The sequence below is a fragment of the Tachypleus tridentatus genome, chromosome 1 (genome assembly GCF_004210375.1).
Source record: "Tachypleus tridentatus isolate NWPU-2018 chromosome 1, ASM421037v1, whole genome shotgun sequence".
NCBI classification, from domain to species: domain Eukaryota; kingdom Metazoa; phylum Arthropoda; class Merostomata; order Xiphosura; family Limulidae; genus Tachypleus; species Tachypleus tridentatus.
The window spans coordinates 165,514,970-165,536,575 of NC_134825.1; the positions used below are offsets into that span (position 1 = coordinate 165,514,970).

Genomic DNA, 21,606 nt, shown 5'->3' on the forward strand with positions numbered 1-21,606 from the left:
ATCAACATACCTAACCACTCAACAATTACAAGCGTTCTTTGTTTGTAAATCAACTTACCTAACCACTCAACAATTACAGCATTCTTTGTTTGTTAATCAACTTACCTAACCACTCAACAATTACAAGCGTTCTTGGTTTGTAAATCTAACCACTCAACAATTACAAGCATTCTTTGTTTGTTAATCAACGTACCTAACCACTCAACAATTACAAGCATTCTTTGTTTGTTAATCAACGTACCTAAACACTCAACAATTACAAGCGTTCTTTGTTTGTTAATCAACATACCTAACCACTCAACAATTACAAGCATTCTTTGTTTGTTAATCAACGTACCTAACCACTCAACAATTACAAGCGTTCTTTGTTTGTAAATCAACTTACCTAACCACTCAACAATTACAAGCATTCTTTGTTTGTAAATCAACGTACCTAACCACTCAACAATTACAAGCGTTCTTTGTTTGTAAATCTAACCACTCAACAATTACAAGCGTTCTTTGTTTGTAAATCTAACCACCCAACAATTACAAGCGTTCTTTGTTTGTAAATCAACTTACCTAACCACTCAACAATTACAAGCATTCTTTGTTTGTTAATCAACTTACCTAACCACTCAACAATTACAAGCATTCTTTGTTTGTTAATCAACTTACCTAACCACTCAACAATTACAATCGTTCTTTGTTTGTTAATCAACATACCTAACCACTCAACAATTACAAGCATTCTTTGTTTGTAAATCAACGTAACTAACCACTCAATAATTACAAGCATTCTTTGTTTGTAAATCAACTTACCTAACCACTCAACAATTACAAGCGTTCTTTGTTTGTAAAATAAATTACCTAACCACTCAACAATTACAAGCGTTCATTGTTTGTAAATCAACGTACCTAACCACTCAACAATTAAAAGCGTTCTTTGTTTGTAAATCAACTTACATAACCACTCAACAATTAAAAGCGTTCTTTGTTTGTTAATCAACGTACCTAACCACTCAACAATTACAAGCATTCTTTGTTTGTTAATCAACTTACCTAACCACTCAACAATTACAAGCATTCTTTGTTTGTTAATCAACTTACCTAACCACTCAACAATTACAAGCGTTCTTTGTTTGTAAATCAACTTACCTAACCACTCAACAATTACAAGCGTTCTGTGTTTGTTAAACAACTTACCTAACCACTCAACAATTACAAGCGTTCTTTGTTTGTTAATCAACGTACCTAACCACTCAACAATTACAAGCGTTCTTTGTTTGTTAAACAACATACCTAACCACTCAACAATTACAAGCATTCTTTGTTTGTTAATCAATATACCTAACCACTCAACAATTACAAGCATTCTTTGTTTATTAATCAGGGTACCTAACCACTCAACAATTACAAGCGTTATTTGTTTGTAAATCAACTTACCTAACCACTCAACAATTACAGCATTCTTTGTTTGTTAATCAACTTACCTAACCACTCAACAATTACAAGCATTCTTTGTTTGTTAATCAAGTTACCTAACCGCTCAACAATTACAATCGTTCTTTGTTTCTTAATCAACATACCTAACCACTCATCAATTACAGCATTCTTTGTTTCTTAATCAACATACCTAACCACTCAGCAATTACAAGCATTCTTTGTTTGTTAATCAACATACCTAACCACTCAACAATCACAAGCGGACTTTGTTTGTAAATCAACTTACCTAACCACTCAACAATTACAATCGTTCTTTGTTTCTTAATCAACTTACCTAACCACTCAACAATTACAATCGTTCTTTGTTTCTTAATCAACTTACCTAACGACTCAACAATTACAATCGTTCTTTGTTTCTTAATCAACTTAAGTAAACACTCAACAATTACAAGTGTTCTTCGTTTGTAAATCAACTTACCTAACCACTCAACAATTACAAGCATTCTTTGTTTGTTAATCAACTTACCTAACCACTCAACAATTACAAGCATTCTTTGTTTGTTAATCAACTTACCTAACCACTCAACAATTACAATCGTTCTTTGTTTGTAAATCAACTTACCTGACCACTCAACAATTAAAAGCATTGTTTGTTTGTTAATCAACTTACGTAACCACTCAACAATTACAATCGTTCTTTGTTTGTTAATCAACTTACCTAACCACTCAACAATTACAAGCGTTCTTTGTTTGTTAATCAACATACCTAACCACTCAACAATTACAAGCGTTCTTTGTTTGTTAATCAACTTACCTAACCACTCAACAATTACAAGCATTCTTTGTTTGTTAATCAACTTACCTAACCACTCAACAATTACAAACGTTCTTTGTTTGTTAATCAAAATACCTAACCACTCAGCAATTACAAGCATTCTTTGTTTGTAAATCAACGTACCTAACCACTCAGCTACAGTCTGTTCTTACTACGACAGCTTTAGACACACATGATATGAACAATTCCAAATGGATGAGCTACACGTTTATCGATGTCAGCATAAGTAAAACTACAGTATCGTAATGTTTCATGTTTTTTATCAGACTAAATATAGTTAACGGTTTAACATTTAGCAATTGTATTTATATAAGAGTATCACTCGAGTTCTCAACACCCTTTAATTAGTTGTTGTTGTTTTTTTTGTTATTTTAAGCTTTCAGTCGTTAAAAGTGTTATAGTTCATGAACTGTAGCAAGATTTATCCGATTCAACAGTCACTATGGTCACTTTCCCCACTTTTAGTCCAAACAGATGTTTTTACAAGCAACTATATTGTTATACAATGAATTTTATTTCTCTCTGTTCCCAAATGATAGAAAGAATTATACCTCTGTAAAAGGTCGCTATGAATCCACACTTTTTGTCATTCAATCAATATGCTCGAAAGGTTTGTTTGCTTGGTTTGACTTTTTGCGCAAAGCTATACGAGGGTTATCTGCGCCAGCCGTCCCTAATTTAACAGTGCGAGACTAGAGAGAAGGCAAATAATCATCACCACCCACTGCCAACTCTTGGGCTACTCTTTTACCAACGAAGAGTTAGTATAAACGTACCATTGCAACGTACCCTCGGCTGTGACAGGGTGTGACAGGGATTCGAACCTGTAATGCTTAGATAAGGGATGAGTGTCCTAACCACCTGACCGCGTCAGGTCTCAAACTCGAAAAACGAAATATTTCGTCATAATAATCTTAATGTTTATTTCAGCGTTTTGCAATTAGTACATTGAAATTTTATCATCCAAAACCAAATCCGCTACTAAGTACATATGACCAAGAGCAAGGCCCCGGCATGGCCAGGTGGTTAAGGCACTCGATTCGTTATCCGAGGCTCGTGGGTTCAAATCCCCATCACACCAACATGCTCGCCCTTTCAACAGTGGGAGGGGTTAAGATGTTACGGTCACTCCGACTATTCGTTGGTAAAACAGTAGCCCACTTGTTGGTGGCGGGTGGTGATGACTAGCTGCCTTCCCTCTAGTCTTACACAGCAAAATTAAGGACGGCTGGAGCAGATAGCCCTCGTGTAGATTTGCGTGAAATTCAAAACAAACTAAAACTAAAAGCACAAATTGCGGTGCAACTTACGAGCAATATGTTTAATTATAACTATTTTATTACCACTTAACCAATCGCAGGATGAAACGTGAATAAGCTATCATGTTTCAATATATATGATAAAAGTAACAAAGACGTTACGATATACCTTCCTAATGAAGTAATTAAAGATATTTATGACCATCAACACTGTGATTTGATTTCGTTGCTTTCAGTCACATTTAGCCGGTGGCTTATTAGTGGTTAAATGTGTTTATTTTATATTTGCTATACATTTGTACAATAATGACTGTGAACTTTTATAGACAATCAGTTGATAAAGCCAATAAATTCTAAACCTTTTCACTACCATGACCACTCAGTGTTCTGTCTATTTGTACAACTCTCTCTAATTTTTTATTTGTTTGTCTAACTTACAATACTATGACCATTCTTGAAGACGAAAACCCACTTGAAATAAAAATATCTCAGAGCGGCTGGTACGGGTATTAAAACTTTTATTGATAAAGAGAGAACAACGTTTCGACCTTCCTACGTTATCTTCAACGATCACTTGTAAACTACCTCTTTCTTAACCTGAAGATGACTGTCTCTCACTAAATTACTTAATCTCTTACGTCCCGCGCTGGAGTAAGCGGTAAGTTTATGGATTTTCAACCCTAAAATCAGGGATTCGATTCTCCTCGGTAGACACAGCAGATAGCCGTCCCTAATTTAGCAGTGTAAGACCAGAGGGAAAGCAGTTATTCATCACCACCCACCGCCAACAATTGAGCTACTGTTTTACCAACGAATAGTGGGATTGACCGTAACATCAGAATGATGTTAATCAGAAATATGAGAATTACATAGCAAGAGCTAGTGTTGAGTTCAGACACAAGTAAACAAAACGCGTGTACATCTCGACTGTAACAGTTAAAATTGTTCAAGAAAAACATAGAACGACATTTAACATCAAAAATTTCTCTGTCACCTTTGTTTCATGATCTGTCTCTTACCTCTTGTTTAATGGTCTACAAAATTTATCTTTGGCTGTATTCAATAACTTCACAAGTAGAAAGAAATCAAGTTCAAGTGTTATAAGCATGAATTTTGTCTACTTCATTATTCCAAATATTTGTAATAAAATTAAATTTATCTGTTTTCCCACAGTTCAACTTTTGAGGGCGTAAGCATTTCCACAATAAGATTTATAACTTGTCATCACTTTCCAGATGACAGTATTACAATATTGAACAAGAGGCACAAATTAAACCAGTTATAGATAGAAACTGAATCTGGTTGTCATTCTAATAATTACAATAATGACAATACAGCTTCGGTCTGCAGCTAAAATTATAAGAAATTTGATTAATATCAAACAGAAACTTTTTATGGGCTTAAACAGAAACCGTAAAAATTAAACAGAAATTAAACAACTTGACGTGATTGTGAAAAGCAAGAAGATTCATTTGAAACAATATTTCACAATCATGGTAGTTTTAAAACCAGGTATAATAACCTTTTAAAGAAAATACAAATATTGATGTTTTGTGCAGGGTGGCCCGTAAGTCCCTACCCATCCATATATTGTATCTAAACAATGTTATAATACTAATGATGAGTTGAAGGCACCTGTTACCGCGGCATTTGGTACAATAAGACCTGCTATGTTGAGGAAAATGTCTCACAGAACATGGCGTCGCATATTATGCAGCGAGAATGAGAGACAGCACACAGATACACTAGATACATAAGATATATGGATGGGTAGGGACTTACGGGCCACCCTGTTCGCGTGGCTTTTGTAATAATGTATTCTAACAATGATGACTTAACCACTTAGTTCAAACTATGTGCATCGCCTGCGTGTTTCCATAACTATTTCAACAACTGAATACTAAGATAATAGTGGTATAATATATTATCAGCGAAGCACTGAAGACGAGCAAGTAAATACAGTTAAGTTGTAAGTTATTAATGAATTTTAAATTGAAATACTTTAGTTGATCAAAATTATCCTTAATAAAAAAGGCCAGTTTGGGTTAAAACGTTCGACTCGTAATCTGAGGTTCGGAGGTTCGAATCCCCGTCGCACCAAACATGTTCGCGCTTTCAGTCGAGGGGGCGTTATAATGTGACGGTCAATCCCACTATTCGTTGGTAAAAGACTAGCCCAATAATTGGCGGCGGGTGCTGGTGACTAGCTGCCTTCCCTATAATCTTACACTGCTAAATTAGGGACGGCTTGCGCAGATAGCCCTTGTGTAGCTTTGCGCGAAATTCAAAACAAACAAATAATCAGTAAAAACACATCTGAACTCTCCAAATGACCTGGGTCTTTGATACACTTAGTCCTAGCGTTGATTTAACGCTTGTGAGAAATCGCTTTAAAGAAGTTAGAAACACGTACCCACCACCCTCTCAGTTATTCTTTGTCCAGCATTCTCAGCCCCCCCCCTCACAAGAATCATTATCTCTTGAACGACCAAATGACGCCGAGTCATTCAAACACTAGGGGCCGCGATAAATCACACTAGAGGGGCGAACTCACGTTGAGTTGATTGGGCGTTGAATATGTATTTTATGTATGCATTAAGATGACGCCCCAGATTTTAACAGGGGATACATCCTTGTGACAGAAGGCGTCAGGACGAAATAATAATTCTTGTGTGCTGTAAACATCCGTCAGAGTGACTTCTCCCTGGAAGATCCAACGTTTGGTGTTCTTTATTTAGTTCATAATGTTCTGTCTCGACGTTAAAGTCTGCATGCGAGATTCTGGTCGAATATATCAAACACCAGAGCTGCAGTAAATATATTAATTATTTATGTATGCCTGAACAAACATAAATCATAAAGCATGTTACGTAGGTATATGTAGAGAAGCCAATAAATATTTTAGTTGGCTAAAGTCACTTGTGAATAATATTTGTCCAAAAAGTTGCGTTTTATTATTATTACTGAAAAAAAAAATATATATATATATATACCTTTCCTCGTAATAATTCACATGCACTTCTAGATCGGTTATAAGGGAAATTCCCAAAAATCAAAGAAAGAACATATAGAACAAACAGGTGATCCTTTGTGCCACGTTAACCAAGAGATTACACTATTAGAATGTTAATTTAAAATACGAGCATTCCCCTTTAGTACAGCCAAGATTTGAAGTAATCAAATCAAGGTCTAAATCATCTGATGCCACAAAGCGGGCTCTGTATCGGATAGGGTGTTTTATATTAAATATTTTAAATGTATGCAGAACAGAAAAAAAAGCAACATATTGATGTAGACATTTCGTTATTTTTGGGTGTTTTTTTTTAGTCTATATTAATTTACCAACAAGCGGTTCTATACATATATATACTTCATAAAGTAATTAAATTTGCTTAAAATTAATTAGGCTTTATTTAACATGTGTTCCCGCTTACGTTCAATCAGTTATATATATGCATATATTAAGGTACTAATGTAGACACACAAAATGAGGTGTAAGGTTGATAAAAGTACTAGCTTTAAGAAAGCGACATAACTCACTAGAGAACAGTCCAGAGCCTAATTTATTGCGTTTCCATCAAATATGCAAATAAAGCAATACTATTAGCTGCTTGGCAAGCAATGTTTGAATTGTATAAGTAATCAAAACCTATCGATGTTTCAGTCATTGCGTTGTTATGTGTCAAAATAATACACTCTTAGTACGTTTCCAAGTTGTTTTGAAATACTTTTTAATTTTTCTCAATTGAAAACTGAAACTCTAGCCTCACATTTATATCTTATATTTTGTTATTAGTACGTCTGTGGCATTGCTTGTTTAACGTTTTTTGGTTTTTTAATCTTAATAGTCCTGCCTTAACTTTACATACATTTTGTTCTCACATGATGATTTTAGTCTTAAATCCAACGCAGTTTTACTTAACAATTTGTCCAATATCTCCTGAAAATACACCATGACAGTGCGTATATTACTTTGTATCGTTGGAAAACGATTTTTTTTTTACCGCACTCCTAAACGGGTAGAGAATCTTTGAAGTTAGCACTATATTAATCAAATGTTGAAGTAGCGATACATCTCACTGTAAGATTTATTTTCCTTTATTTTCACATGGTCCCTATTATTATCCACCAGCTAATCTTTTTTTAAGTTAAAGTTGAATAGTGTATTTAAATTCAAATATACAAACACACAGTGCATGAATAGAACGGATAACATTAATCGTTAACGTACTTTGTTATAGTAACTACTACTAACCCTAAATGTATATGGTAATAGATTAACAATGTTGTCACGATTAGTAGCTCATACGATCACTTAAACCTAATTACCGATTAGTTACTGCTTGTTCTTTTTTGTCATTACTATTATTATTCCGATTAAATTCTTAATATCATACGCTTTGACTGATAGTCTGCCTATGATCATGGAAGTCCTGATGAGAACCGATTCTGTAGCGGTTGTGGTGTGATTTTGGTTCTTCCTGATAGAAAATCTGGTGTGCTTGCTGTTTACTTGATTTGATTTATGGCCTATCCTAACAGCATAAAGACAGGTATCGTAAACTATTTAGTTTCAAGGATAAACAAGATTTCTCATACCAAAGATACCAAGATGAAGGAAGGAAAACGTTCACTGACAACCATTACATGAAAACTCGATAAATAACATAAATATAGAGAAAAAACAGGAAGAAGGCCACAGGCAAACAAACATGTTCCCCTATATCAGATGTTTCTCATAAAACAAACACGGCATGCGTTGACAACATGAAGCCAAAACACTATTCAGAAAATACAACGCAATGCGAAGAGAAAAAAAACAACACTGTTTACAATATTACCTACGAATATGAATTCTGGTACACTAAAGAAATAAAACGACAAGAAAAAGCTACAATTAAGGGGTATATAAAAACTCCTTAAAATACGAGACCAGATAATAACGATCTATCTACGATAGCCTATCATTCATACAAGAAAATCGTACAATAAATTGGAATAATACTAAAATATGATAATGGGATACGAACCAGATACCAATACTACCCAAGTGATAATACCCTCAAACAGCATAGCATAGAAATATTTAATACCTGGTTATCTATCTGAAAATTCGATACAAGTTCTAACATGAGAAACATCGATAAGTCGATAACATACCAGCCTTTCTATCAAGACCTAGGACTGAACTACCGTCACCACAACAGAAACAGTTGTTCTAAGACCTCTAAAGATGGCGGTAAGTAACTGGTAAAATAAGAATATAAACAATTTAATACACAGTATCTAGTAGTAATTAATGAAAAACTAAACTCAAGTGGTCGTAAAGTCTACTAACCACATTGATGTTTTTTGTTGTTTATAACAAATAATGAATATAGAATACATTATAATACTGATAACCAAGATAATAATTACTTTAACGGCTCATACTAAACGTCCTCTTGGATAATAAATGGGCATATGTATATGTTAAGAATACAACGAAAAACAAAACATTTCACATCGTAATAATTTTTCGCTCCAGTCAATGTAAGACATTAAACATCCTGAATCAACCATTTAAGAATAAATTTACACCATCTAGTTAAAAGTTTAAAGGGTTTATGTTAAAACGTTGTGAAACTTACTTCTAAGAAATACGTCTGGGCCATAAATTAGTGGGGCTCATGTTAGGAAACGAAGCCTTTCCATATTATAACTTACCACAGTTAATTAGTATCAAAGATTTAAGAAACTAATGAGACATGCTGCTAATAAAGGTTGGTCGTTACCACATATCGCATTGGAATCGTGGTTAAATTCCTAACTAGAACAGGGAGAAAAAAATGTCAAATAAAGGGAAAGGATAAAAAGTTACAACAATTATGAATTGAACACTAAATTTAACGATGGGTCATGTTGACAGGATCAGTTTGATTTTTTTTAAAACCTTTAGTTATTTATGCACTAAACGATTGTGGTTCATAGCTTTGCTAGTTCCAAGAAGTTTCTCAAAGGTAAGTCACACAAAACATGGAGTATTTGTGTGTGTATGTTTTCTCATTGCAAAGCCATTTCGGGTTATCTGTCCATCGAGAGAAGTCGAACCCCTGATTTTAGCCATATAAAGCCGTAGTCTTTCCGCTATCCCACTGGATACAAAATTGAGACAATACTGTCTATAACGCAATTAATACCATTGAGATGCCCTATATATTCTACATAAAACACAGAGAACGAGAAATTTCCGTCAATATATTTGGTCAGTTCTTTAGAATGAATATTGTAAAAAAGCAGCGAAGTAAACAGGATACAATATATGGGCTCCACAGGTAATGAACCTTGCAAACAATCTATAATAAGGTTATTGCAAAAATGGTAAATAATTTTTGAAAACATTATCTTTGTTGATCAATAGTTTCGTACATTAATATCATTTTGTTAACTTTGTGGACGATTAAGTCGAAATATTTACAAGTTTGTAGCTACGTACATTTGATAGAACGTAGAAAACATTAATAATTAATAAATAAATAAAATATATTACAATATTTCACAGAAACTACTATAATGTAAACAATATATTTATGTCTTAATAATATTATGATAGACATGTTTATGTTAATTTTACCGAGTTACCTTTATATGATAATACAGTACGTTACAAAGATAAAAAATAATAATAATAATTACGAGAAATGCAGAGACATCTAGTAACCCTACCTGACACCTGACCCGAGGAATGTGAGCACACAGTAGAATGGCTGAAAGGATCATTGATAATGTAATCATAGTTTTCTTCGTTAAATGGGTAAAATAAACTTTGGAGGCAAAACTATTCCGTATAGTTTCTGTTAATGGGAAATATTAAAGCGACGAATCTGCATACATATCTATACAGCTGGAAAAAAAAAAACATCGCTCAAATGAACTTCATTGAAGATAGGTTTTAATGCCTATGAGAGCAGTTAAGCCTAACCTTATTGGCGCGAAAGAACACAATTCACAAATTTCGTTTACTAGAGCATAAAAGTTTAATCGGAATCACCAGTTTGAACCATTGATAAACTTGCGTAACGCGGGAATACTTGAAATTCAAACAAGGTATCCTAGGTGAAAGTAAAACGTAGTTAAGGTGACTAACAAAGAATCCATATTTCGCTTTCCACGTTAGCTTTTTCCTTTCTTAAACTTTGATAACTGATAGCATTCTGTTTATGAATGCAAAATCAGTAGAAGTAGAACTCACGTGCAAGTGTACACGCGGCACTCACACGAACTGCTCAATATCTTGCACTTCGTGTGGCCTGCGTGGGTTCTTGCTTGCGGCTGCAATACTAATTTGTGACTAAAGCTTGTCCCAGTAGCAGTTGCTCTAAAAATCACCATCAACCACAGCATTCGGCACGCATGCCTAGTTAGTTAAATATCTTTCTGAGCATGCGCACTCACTACAAAAAAAAAAAAAAGTGTATAAGGCGGTGTAACTTGCTTGAAACATCTCAACCTTGCATATATATATATATATATTTGACACATTTAAAACGTCAATACATTTCTGAATATTAATATAAACATTGATAACGGCTTAGATATTAGTTGATTTATTTTGCTTTATATTAATACTCGTAGCTTAAAAAAAACATTTATATTTGAGTGTTCTAGGCAAGTTGTAAAGATATCGACTACAGGGGTGGTAAACATTATTTCACATCTAGTAGTACAAAAGACAAATATACCAATGCGCCAAGTAGAAATGTATATATATATATATATATGTGTGTGTGTGTGTGTGTTTTAGTGAAAATTAATACATTTTAATGAAGTTAAATAAACAAAATCACAAGGAAGGAACTGCGTTAAAAACAACAAATCCAAACCTCTGACTAATTATGTTAGTTTGTTATAAATTAAAAAACAGGCCGAAACAAAAATAAATTAAACAAAAAACGCTGCACTAATTGAAAAAATCTCAGGATACAAACTATAATGTGGGATTATAAAATGTATCCCAGGTTATGGAGGTGACTTCGGAAGTATGACTCACATTTCGGTGGGGATAAACCGTCTATCAGTATTAACTTCCATTCATCTCACAGAAAAAATAACGTAGCAAGAGATATAGAAATAGAAATTAGAAAAGCGAGATATGGGTGCTCATGCTTGTATAGTTCATTTGGTGTCTTTCTACCATATTGGGGGCTGGAATGCTAACTTCAAGAGGTAAATTTTCAACTTACTTATTCCCAAATGGCAGTACCTTATTTCCTTATTTTAATTTTCTTATTTTATTTTAATTAACTTTTTTATAATCCCACATTATATAATAGCTTGTACCCTGAGACCTCTTCAATTACTGCAGCATTTTTTGGTTTATTTTTATTTCATTTTTTTTTAAGTTATAACAAATTGATATAGATATATATTGATCGATACACACAAATAAGTCCAATGGTACTCACAAAATCCGTACTAGATTGCGAATGTTAATTTCTACATTTCTTTAACAAAATTTCAAATTAAAGGCATGTAAAAAATCCAGTATTTCTTTGTGACAGACATAAGATACACTTAATGAAGACTAGTGTAATTTTTGTCACTATTATAGACCTATTGGTTCATAGCTTTTGGCATTCCTGTTATATATAAACATACCTTGAATACTTCTTCAATATATCACAAATTTCAATATGAACAAACCATTTTACAGAAGCTATGCTAATCTTCTAGTAACAGGAATTATGTATTATGTACAAGTGAAGTTAGACTTTCCAGAATACTGTGCCATCGAATTGTCGTACCATACTTTAACCGAGTAAAACAGGTAGTTGCTTAACTGTAATTGTTTCAAAATAGGCTTGTTTGTTTTGAATTTCACACAAAGCTACACTAGGGCCATCTGCGCTAACTGTCCCTAATTTAGCAATGTAAGGCTAGAAAAAAGGCAGCTAATCATCATCACCCACCGCAAACTCTTGTGATACTCTTTTAACCAACGAATAGTGGGATTGGCCGTCACATAATAACGCCCCAAGGCTGAAAGGGCGAGCATATTTAGTGTGAGGGGAATTCAAACCTGCGACCCTCGGATTACGAGTCTTACGCCCCTAACCACTTGACCATCTTTTAAAGTTATAAATATTGAATTATTCACGTTCCCTATCGAAGTTAAAAGTCGACGACGTAACGTAGCAAATGAAAATTAACTTCCAGTGAAAGAAAAGTGACAGTTTTGAGTGAAACTAACCATCATTCCTTTAATGTACATAACTAATTAATATACTTGTTGTTACGTTTTTTTCTCATAAAGACTGCAATACATTGTTTTATCAGCTGGCTACCTTTGAAGTAAAGGATATTTTCGGCCATCAACCTGGTAATATCGGTTAATTGACTTAACAATGCCAAATAATCTCTGAAGCAAAAGTACAGTAATGAAATTAGATATATTAAACCTTCAACCCAGTATCAGTAACGAAAGTACCAATAAAGAAATAACTAAGCATACTTGTTTTAGAGAAAAGCCACGTTGGGCTATCTTCTGTGGCTACATCATGGAATCGGACCCCGGATTTTAACATTATAAGCCCCATCTGGGGACACTGTAACATACCTTACTTACGGAACACATATCTCTAGCTGTTGGCTTCATAAACTGTTGTAGCTTTAGAAAACCCTGGGGAAAGACTTATCTATAAGGGCGACCCCTATACCAAATGAACCTTCTTCCACAATTGCATATATATATATATATACACAAACTTTTTTCTTTCTTTCGTCATTTCCAAGTCTATTACTCTGTCACTTAGCCATGTAAAACCAAAATGTTTTTATTGAAATAAAGGGTATGAAAATGTTACAATAATTGTCACATGGTAAAAATAGTTATCACTGTTATATGAAACTTCAATTGTGTGGATGCCAAATACAAATCTAAAGCAACCTCTTTAACTTCACAACGTGAGTAAATTGTGGCTCCTATATTCACATTTCATATTTTGTGAGTAGCCTCAGCAGATATCCCGATCTCACTTTACTCTGAAACAAACCAGCAAAAGATTCTCTCTGCAAATAAACTATTGCTCAAAAAGTTGTAAACGATTCTCTCTTGTGATAGGCCAAGCATGGTCAGGTGGTTAAGGCACTCGACTCGTAATCAGATGTTCACGGATTCATATCCCCCTCACACCGAACACACTCGCCCTTTCACCCATGAGGGCGTTGTAATGTACAGGTCAATCCCACTGTTCGTAGGTAAAAAAGTAGCCCAAGAGTTGGCGGTGTGTGGTAATGACTAGCTGTCTTTCCTCTAGTCTTAAACTGCCAAATTAGGAACGACTAGCGCAGATAGCCCCCGTGTAGTTTTGCGGGAAATTCAAACACATCTGGTGTATTTATGAATATTAAATTTCATATTATTATTGTCGGAACGACAGCCGATGTATTAGTTTTGGTTTTGGTTTTTGTAAATATTAGGTTCTGGTGTTCGTGTGGAATCATTGCGGTACTTTTAAAACCGTTTTCATCAGTTGAAGAAAATATCAGCCCAAAGAGTGATTAATTATATATATACAAGAGTTGATCCGACGTGTAATTCGGGGTAGTTCGAACTACCCATTTTAAAAGCAGTACCCTTTTTTCTAATAAACTGAAGAACAAATCCTCCTTTTCTAATCCTTATAGAATACGTTTACCAAATGATAAAATTGCCCTTTATCAAGCTTTGAACCGACTCCCCTCCGAATCCTGGATGCATCTCTTGAATATAGATTGTTTGTTTGTTCATAATTTCGCTCAAACCTACACAAGAGCTATCTGCGCTAGTCGTCCCTAATTGAGCAGTGTAAGACTAGAAGGAAGGCATCATCACCCACCGCCAACTCTTGGGCTACTCTTTTACCAACAAACAGTGGGACTGACCGTCACGTCATAGTGCACCCACGGTTGAGAGGGCGAGCATGTCTGGTGTAAAGGGGACTCAAACCCGCGACCCTCAGATTACGACTCGAGTACCTTATCCACCTAACCATGCCGGGCGCTGTATATAAACTGAAGATGGAAATTAAAAGAGTGATTAGTTTATTATAGCCTTCTATCATTTTTAAATATCACTCTAGTAGCTTTATTGTGTTTAATTTTATATAAAATATGTTTACATTCTGTTCAGCCTTCAGGTTTCCCAGGGTCGTAAACATATGGCAATTTTCAACCTATTCCAAAACAAAATTGAATGCATGCTAAAACTGTAAAACTCACTACACATACAATTAACTTGCTGGTTAATATACTAGTGGTTATTTAGAATTATACAAAAAAGAATAATGAGGTCTTTATGAAAAGTTATTTATTAAGAGTTTCTATATGAAATTCACCGGCATTATCGCAGGTTTTACTTCTTTCTATAAATCTCTTATATACGTGCCCGGCATGGCCAAGGTGGGTTAAGGCGTTGGACTCGTAATATGAGGGTCGCGGGTTCGAATCCTCGTCGCACTGAATATGCTCGCCTTTTCAGCCGTGGGAGCGTTACAATGTGACGGTCAATCCCCCTATGCGTTGGTAAAAGAGTAACCCAAGAGTTGACGATGGGTGGTAATGCCTTCCCTCTAGTCTTATACTGCTAAATTAGGGACGGCTAGCGCAGACAGCCCTCGTGAAGCTTTGCATAAAATTTTAAAAAATATATATGTGTGTGTATTATTCAAATGAACACAGTAGAGAATCCTTCGAAAGCCCAGTTGTGATAACGAAACGAGGACAAGAAAAACTCGTATTCTGGTAGAGTTAGTATGAGCAGGGAAGATCTACACATACACTTATCTACAGAAAGATGTTTTAAGTATTTAAAATGAGGACAAGGGCAGCACACACAAGAATATTGAGTAATTAAATTAAGCTAGACACATTGTTTATGTTTCAAGTTAGAATAAATTTGAATAAAAAAATAAAGACACGCCCCCAAAACTATATTTGTTGTAAATCCTAGAAATTAACAAACGAGGACGGGGAAGCCTACTTGTTTACCAGGTTAAGGTGATATTTCTAAATCATGACGAGATAATGGGTAAGGGTTAAGTTGGGATTGAAATGAAATAGACACTAATTTCTTATTCATAGGATCCCCTCACATTATAGCGCTCCCAGAGCTGAAAGTGAAAGCACGTTCGATGTTGGCGGTGGGTGGTAATAACTAGCTGCCTTCTCCCTTACACTGCTAAATTATGGACGGGCTAGCGCAGATAGCCCTTGTGTATTTTGCGTGGAATTCAAAAACAAACAAAAAAAACATACTGTGTTGGCGAAAAATATGATACATTGCTTGATTGTCGCATAGGAAAATGCTGTTTCTTCTATAATGTGACGGTCCATCCCACTATTCGTTGGTAAAAGAGTAACCCAAGAGTTGGCGGTGGGTAGTGATGACTAACTTCCTTCCCTCTAGCCTTACACTGCTAAATTAGGGACGGCGAACGCAGATAGTTCTTGTGTAGCTTTGCGCAAAATTCAAAAACAAACAAACAAACCTTCTAAAATCTGGTCCATGTAAATTACTTAGGGCTTATTAGTTCGCTTTACGACTGGCTGCGAGTTGTTGAGTAAGTAACATCTTCACTTTTAAAATAGTTGAATAAACATTATATCTATTACAACTAGAAATAAAAACTTGTTAATGTGTCACGTTCCAGAGAAACGGTTTCAGTTTTGTTTAACAAAGAAATGAAGAAGAAAGAATTAAGTATCGCCTGTGGTTTATTTTGAAACTGTAGTAAGCACGAATATTAGCTACGAGTAGACAAGTGTCGTGCGTAACCCTAACACGTTCATTTACGTTAGTTATCGTTTTAATATATCTTTAGGGTACGGCTTTATTTACATATTCCTGCCCTGAGTAACTATGTTAGACTGCAGACTTGAGCCCACTAGTTTTATAATGCAAACACCAAGAACTATACTCCAAAATGTTTTTACAAGATGTATACAACTGTACGTAATAGTTGGCCATGGACCAGAAGTTCATCACACCCCATCCCTGAGATTGTTAGGCAGTAATATATGAAAACCTTATGCAATAGCGTCTTCAAAGCAACTGTTAAATAAAAATATGTTAGTGGATTAAAATTCGGGAATGTTTTCAATATGTAAAGTATACTTCAGACGGGTTTGGGCATGTGTTATTGCATTCTCCATTGTCCATTTGACTTTGTAATAAATACCCGATAATTCTTGTTGATTTATTTTGGGAATTTTTTGCTAAATTTTTCAGTTGCCTTTCTTCCACTGATCACCCATAAAAAGGAAGTTATCAGGGTGTTGGAGTGAAGGTTTACTGTTGCTTGAAAGAAAGTTTAGAGATGGAGGCCAGAACGTGTGTAAAGAATCTTTCTATATATACTTCTTAAAACTAATGCTGGTTATGTTTCTATCAGAGGCAGCATCTTCAAACTGCTTGACCTGTGGGCAGTTCTAGAGAAAACACAAGTTCACTTCTGTATGTTAATTTGCCAAAACCTTTTTATCACCAACTTTTCATAGATCTTTAAAGTCTGGTATTCAATATTATAATATGTGGGTTTTATTTTCTAAATATACTAAAGCCATTGCTTCTTTAGCATTGCCTTTCACTCCTTGCTACCTTCATTGGTAATGGTCTTGTCATCCCACTGACATATGTATGTAGAATTTTGATTAGATACACTATGTTTCTCAGTAGCCTGCGCGTTGGAGTCATCTTTGCCATAGCTCTCCTTTCCACGAATGCATTCCTTTCGACATGAAACATGGTAGTGTGCTTTCCTAATTATTAAATCCATTTCTCGAGCTTTCAGTAAAATGTCTTCATCAAGTTTTTACAATGGAAAATGTGTTAACATAGTCTGCTCCATTTTTCGTTTTGTACTATAAAACACTTTCCTCTTGGCCCGTTTCGCCCCCCCCTCTCCCTTTCTCTCCATTTTTCGTTTTGTACTATAAAACACTTTCCTCTTGGCCCGTTTCGCCCCCCCCCGTCTCCCTCTCTCTCTTTTTTTTAAGATTCTGTAAACGTTTGTACATTAATATACACATATAATCGTCTTTTCTTACTCATTTTTACTGTACCCCCAATAGCTCACGGGTACGTCTGAAGAATTACAATGCTAGAATCCAGGTTTCGATACCTGTAGTGGACAGAGCACAGATAACCCATTGTGTTGCTTTGTGCTTAATTACAAACATGGTGTGTGTTTTTCTCGCTTTATTTCGTTTGTAATGAACAACGCTTGTAGCGCTTTGTGAAATGTTTGTAAACCTTAATTTTAGCTTTCACCTTTTCATCAAGTAACTCTTTGTTTGCAGCTATTATATTTTCTTATTAATTTCTCTACAAATACATAACCATCACGCATCACTCTCACTACAAGTACGCATGCACCAACACCAATAATTATAGTAACAACTGTAATAAGGCATACTGGTGTTAATTTACTATTTCTGTTAGAACTAACTATTAAATCACACACAGCCGTTACGACTTCAAGTTTCTACTAGCTTACAGCTGCACATTTGTGTTCTTCAATCTTATTTTTATGATCAATAACTTACTATTTGACAGTACAAAGTAGATGTATATATTTATTTGTGTCCTCACCCTTGTAAACAATGTGTACATGAATGTTTTGGTAAAACACTTCTGGGCTTGTTACAACGTTGTTATTCACGTATGTTAATATTATGCCTAATGTTGGATTATGTGTATACATAACTATGAATATTCCTTATAAGTGAAACGTGTGTTTCATGTGTATTTTAAAGCTTAAACACTATGTTGTTCATACATGTGTATGTAATCAATGTGTGTTTGTTTGTTTTTATTTTGCGCAAGGCTACACGAGTGCTATTTGCGTTAACCGTCGCTAATTTAGCAGTGTAAGACTAGAGGGAAGGCAGCTAGTCATCACTACCAACAGCCAGCTCTTGGGCTACTCTTTCACCAACTAACAGTTGGATTGACCATTACTTTATAATGTCCCCCTCAGCTGAAAGGGCGAGCGCGTTTGATGTGACGGAGATTCGAATCTGCGATCCTCAGACTGCGAGTCGAGCCCCCTAATCACCTGGCCATTTCAGGAATAGCTTGCTAATTTTGTCGTTTCATAGCATTGCACAACAAAGTTTTTGTTTCTTGAACACTGTTGGGTGTTCCTTATAGATTTTTCGCTGCTGATCATGAAAATCACATCCAAATTTACCCATCACGTACCGTTTCATCAAAATCTTCAGTTTCACCAGGACTTTGCTACAATGGAAAAAACGATATAAGGGCAACTGGAATCCGTCAATGCTTGCTGACTGCTGTTGGACACTGCAACGTGATGCACCGGACATTGAATACAAACGAAAATCAGGAGCAAAACACTTTTAATTATGTTGAACTTAATAGTGCATTAAAAACATAAACGCAATTAAATACGTTATTGCCGGTAAACAGTTAACTGTCTATTTCTTAGAGTTTCTACGTAATGAAGCCAAACCAAAACTATATTTGTGCATACTCACCAGGTACTTGTCACAATCAGCAAAAACATTTCAAGAAGCAAAACTTTTCAACAAAACTGTTGTGCAGTGTAATTAGAGTCTAGCATACCTACACAAATAACAAAAGTTGCGTACGTTAGTGTTTACTATAGTATATATATTTTTATTTTCGTAGATGGTTTGTTTTTCTTAAGTAATAATACCATGATTAAAATCCATTTTTACCAAACTTATAAATTTCATTTCATATTGAGTTTTGTTTGTTCTGGATACACAAAAAATTAACCCTTCCTCTTTCCAAATGTCTCTTACTAAGACATTTTCAAGGCCCAAAGCTACCTATTATGAATTATAATAGTAACTTTATTCTTACTGGAAATAAACAAAAACACAACGAAAATTCATGAGAACTATGAGCAAAAAAATAGCCTTACTATAGAGGCTTTGGTTTGTTTTGAATTTCGCGCAAAGCTTCACGAGGGCTCTCTGTGCTAGCCGTCCCTAATTTAGCAGTGTAAGACTAGAGGGAAGGTCATCACCACCCACCGCCAACTCTTGGGCTACTCTTTTACCAACCAATAGTGGGATTAACCGTCAAATTGCAACGTTCTCACGGCTGAAAGGACGAGCATGTTTGGTGTGACGGGGATTAGAACCTGTGACCCTTGGATTACGAGCCGAGTGCCTTAACCACCTGGTCATGCCGGGCCGAGTACAGAGGCATCCTACTTAATCTCCAAGACTTATTTCATAATCCTTCTAAAGATAGAAGAATATTTTTCGGAAACCCATCTCTATCTGTTCCACCACCACCATACCATATACACAGAAGGTTTGAGAATCCTAAAGTTGCCACTGAAGGGAGCACAGACACACGGCAGAGGCAGAGGGCTGGGGTCACATAAACATCGAATAAGAGCACAACCGTGAATATTTCACGAAAGTTTGTTTTTTTTTATCTGATAAACAAATCTTTTGTTTATTGTAAGGTGACAGCAGAGGGGCGTGAGTTTAATGCAAACACCAAGTTTGTTATACTCACTTAACTTACACTCAAAACTGAAGACAGAGGTAGAAGTCACGGTTTAGAAATTAATCCCAAGTTGGGCGTTAGGCTTAAATTTTTTACATTAGGATAATCGAAAAACATTTTTTATAAATACGAGTTCAGTGTTTCTTAAAATATGGACCTACATAAAATAATTGCAGGTAGAATCGATCTGTTTTCTCCAAGCTACCACAATAAGAACGTCCACGCATATCGAATATTCAAGACCTTTAAAATTTAAGTGAAAATTTGTATTTTAGCATGATTTAAGTACAGTAAAAATAGAAATATTTTTATAATGACTAGATTTTAGTAATGTTGAAGGAATGAGAGTAAGCCGGTGTCTTTTAAACCAAAAAACAATTTGGACAATCCAAGTAATTAACCAATCATGTTGTTTTTGCTTATATGCTTTCTTCGCAAATAAGTTTATTCGTTGAAATAAATAGAAAAGAATCGCTACTACCTCTAAGCAGCTGGTTTATACTTTTATCTTTATTATTGAAAACTGTCACTGGGTTTGAAACAAGTTCTGATTCATTCATCAGCGCCTAACTTTGGTGTGCAATGCAGTATTAGGTACTAGTGCAGTAGCCCGTTATGGCTACGTGGTTAATGTACTCGACTCGTAGCCATAGGGTCGAGGATTCGAATCCCAGTCACACCAAACACGTTCGCCCCTTTCAGCCGCATGGCGTTGTAATGTACTGATCAATCCCACTATTCGTTGTTAAAAGAGTAACCCAAGAGTTGGCGGTGGGTGGTGATGACTAGCTGCCTTCCCTCTACTCTTACACTGTTAAATTCAAAAAGGCTAGCATGGATAGCCCTCGCATAGCTTTTCACAAAATTGAAAACAAACCAAACTGTTAGGGTATATTTTAAAACTTCGAGTTTATTGCTATATAACAAAAATGACGCATGTTCTGTTTTTTAAAATGTTGTTACAATAATATTTACAGACCTTTGACTATTGATGCATAATGTAAGCTTCCTGGGGAAAGATTTGATAACCAGATTTGATATATAAATAATTTTCATTTAAATTCAGTTAAAAGATGGTTCGAGCTTGGACTGAGGTTCTGAGGGTCTTTGGTTTGAAACGTACTGCTACCAAACACGCTTTGTACTTGCGGCTGTCGCCTGTTCGTTATAAGAGTAACAGTCTTCATATTCGATTTAAAGTCGTCGTCAAAGTGGCGGCTTCTATCGACTAGTTGCTTTCCCTTTGTTCCGCAGCTCAAAATTAGGAACAGGCGTGTCTTAACCAAAGGGGATCTCTGACCGTTTAGCCCGTTGTTTGTATAAAAGGCGTTGTTCATCCGAACAAACAAGATGTCCAATAGTTTGCCGTCACCACCTCATACACAAACATAATCGTATTAAATAAACGCAACAATAAACGCGCTTTACAGTTATACCAGAGTTATCGTTCTGTCATGAAGTTTATTGATAAAGGTGTATAACCGAAATGCATCTTACTTCTGTACCAAAGATAATCATTACTTCGTATGATCTCTTGATAAAGGTGTATAACCGAAATA

General features: G+C 35.3%; 1 pseudogene across 1 annotated transcript in view; it reads right to left on the bottom strand.

Annotated features, from left to right (window-relative positions):
• LOC143233418 (SPARC-related modular calcium-binding protein 1-like) overlaps window positions 1-10,876 on the bottom strand; it is a 91,893-nt pseudogene extending 81,017 nt beyond the window's left edge. The window contains exon 1 of the transcript XR_013018130.1: window positions 10,225-10,876. The product of XR_013018130.1 is annotated as an SPARC-related modular calcium-binding protein 1-like (transcript). The remainder of the gene's footprint in view (window positions 1-10,224) is intronic.
• Window positions 10,877-21,606: the final 10,730 nt, after the last annotated feature.